The sequence below is a fragment of the Rattus norvegicus genome, chromosome 2 (genome assembly GCF_036323735.1).
Source record: "Rattus norvegicus strain BN/NHsdMcwi chromosome 2, GRCr8, whole genome shotgun sequence".
Classification (NCBI taxonomy): domain Eukaryota; kingdom Metazoa; phylum Chordata; class Mammalia; order Rodentia; family Muridae; genus Rattus; species Rattus norvegicus.
The window spans coordinates 213,109,892-213,112,476 of NC_086020.1; the positions used below are offsets into that span (position 1 = coordinate 213,109,892).

Consider the following 2,585-nt stretch of genomic DNA (forward strand, 5'->3'; position numbering starts at 1 on the left):
GATATTGATTTCTTATTGAAGGAAAAGAAAATGGTCTTAACTTGAAGTTGAAAACGTTTAAAAATCACCTACTATTTAGTTCATATTTAAATTTTTCTAATTGTCCTCAAAATGTCCTTTATAGCTCTTTTAGCCCCACGTCTAATCATAGTACATTTTCATGTGGTTGTTGGGCCTCTTTAGTCTATTTTAACCACTATTTCCCTTATCTTTCTTCTTTTCCCAATGACATTGGTTATTTTGATTCCTTAAAATGTCCAAGGCTCCAGACTTTTCTGATAGTGTTCTCTTATATCAACAGAATCCAGTAAATTTTGGTTTTTAAAGATAGGAGCTCATGAATCCCAGGCCGGTCTCAAAGTCTTTGACCTTGTAACCCTCCTCCCTCCACCTCTAGGGTTCTGGATTATAAGTGCTTTACCCTATTTAGTGTCTGCAATGCTGGAGATTGGACCTGGGGCTTTGTGCATGCGGGACAAGCACTCTCTCAACTGAAATGCATTCCTAGTTCAGTCAACGACTGCTTAAATTAACTACTTATTCATTTTACTGAAAATGCTGGCAATTTAGTGAGTTCTAGAATACTGTCAGTCTACCATCTGTTTGTCCTGAAAGTACACATCAGCTGCAGTTAATAGTGTGTCCTTCCAGACAAATCACAGCTACCCTTGTGCATACAGTCTTTGAAGGTTGAGTTTTCCACCATCTGACCATGTTACCCACTCTTCTCACTTAACTTTGATATCCAGGTTATTTTTATTCTTTTAACTATCTATGTAATTTCTGTTACATGGATTGTCATAATTTGACTAATCTATTTCTAGTTTTGTTCTCTGTAAATGTTACAATGAACATCTGTGAGCACAGACATGTTGTATTTTTTGTGATACAGTAAATTTGTAGATGAAGTTGTTGTTTATATTTAGAACCTTGGAAGAGAGCCAAGCATGACCATTCCTGACACTTGGAAAGCTGAGGCAGGAAGATTGTGAGTTCAAAGCTAACCTGGAGTACATAGAGCTCTGAGCCCATCTTGAGCTATTATTTATAATTTTTAAGAAATTTCATAGAGGCTCCTCCTTGTTCCAGAGACAGCCGCATCTTCTTGTGCAGTGCCAGCCTCCTTCCATAGACAAGATGGTGAAGGTCAGTGTGAAAGGATTTGGCCATACTGGGTGCTTGGTTACCAGGGCTGCCTTCTCCTCTGCATATGGCAAAGTGGAGATTGTTGCCATCAGTGACCCCTTCATTGACCTCAACTACTTGGTCTACATGTTCCAGTATGACTCTACCCATGGCAAATTCAATGGCACAGTCAAGGCTGAGAATGGAAAGCTTGTCATCAACGGGAAGCCCATCACCGTCTCCCAGGAGCGAGATCCCGCTAACATCAAGTGGGGTGACGCTGGTGCTGAGTATGTCGTGGAGTCTACTGGTGTCTTCACCACCATGGAGAAGGCTGGGGCTCACTTGAAGGGTGGGGCCAAAAGGGTCATCATCTCTGCTCCTTCAGCTGTGTTTTTTACTCCTTGGAGGCCTGTGTTTGTGATGGGTGTGAACCATGAGAAATATGACAACTCCCTCAAGATTGTCAGCAATGCATCCTGCACCATCCACTGCTTAGCTCCCCTGGCCAAGGTCATCCATGACAACTTTGGCATCGTGGAAGGGCTCATGACCACAGTCCATGCCATCACTGCCACTTAGAAGACTGTGGATGGCCCCTGTGGAAAGCTGTGGTGTGATGGCCATGGGGCAGCCCAGACCATCAACCCTGCATCCACTGGTGCTGTCAAGGCTGTGGGCAAGGTCATCCCAGAGCTGAATGGGAAGCTCATTGGCATGGCCTTCCATGTTCCTACCCCCAATGTATCCACTGTGGATCTGACATGCCGCTAAAGGACATCCTGGGCTACACTGAGGACCAGGTTGTCTCCTGGGACTTCACAGCAACTCCCACTCTTCCACCACCTTTGATGCTGGGGTTGGCGTTGTTCTCAATGACAACTTTGTAAAGCTCATTTCCTGGTATCAATGAATACAATGAATACAGCTACAGCAACAGGGTGGTGGACCTCATGGTCTACATGGCCTCCAAGGAGTAAAAAACCCTGGACCACCCAGCCCAGCCCAGCCCAGCCCAGCCCAGCAAGGATACTGAGAGCAGGAGAGAGGCCCTCAGTTGCTGAGGAGTCCCCATCCCAACTCAGCCCTCAACACTGAGTGTGTCTCCCTCACAATTCCATCCCAGATTCCCATAATTACAGGAGGGGCCTAGGGAGCCCTCCCTACTCTCAAATACCATCAATAAAGTTCGCTGCACCCCCCAAAAGAGAAATTTCATAGAAATATTGATTGAAATTTGATCCTACAAAAGTTTTTTTTTAAAGATATAAATTGCATTCACAGTTGCATTTAAGGGAAATTGGTCTAAGGGTTAGGTGAAATGGCTCCTCTCTGGAAGACATTAGGAGTTAAGGACTAAACTTTTTTTTTTTCTTTTTTTTCGGAGCTGGGGACCGAACCCAGGGCCTTGTGCTCGCTAGGCAAGCGCTCTTCCGCTGAGCTAAATCCCCAACCCCAGG

At 44.7% G+C, this 2,585-nt stretch overlaps 1 pseudogene; it reads left to right on the forward strand.

Annotated features, from left to right (window-relative positions):
- The first annotated feature begins 967 nt into the window (after positions 1-967).
- Gapdh-ps12 (Glyceraldehyde-3-phosphate dehydrogenase, pseudogene 12) lies at positions 968-2,332 on the forward strand (annotated as a pseudogene).
- Positions 2,333-2,585: the final 253 nt, after the last annotated feature.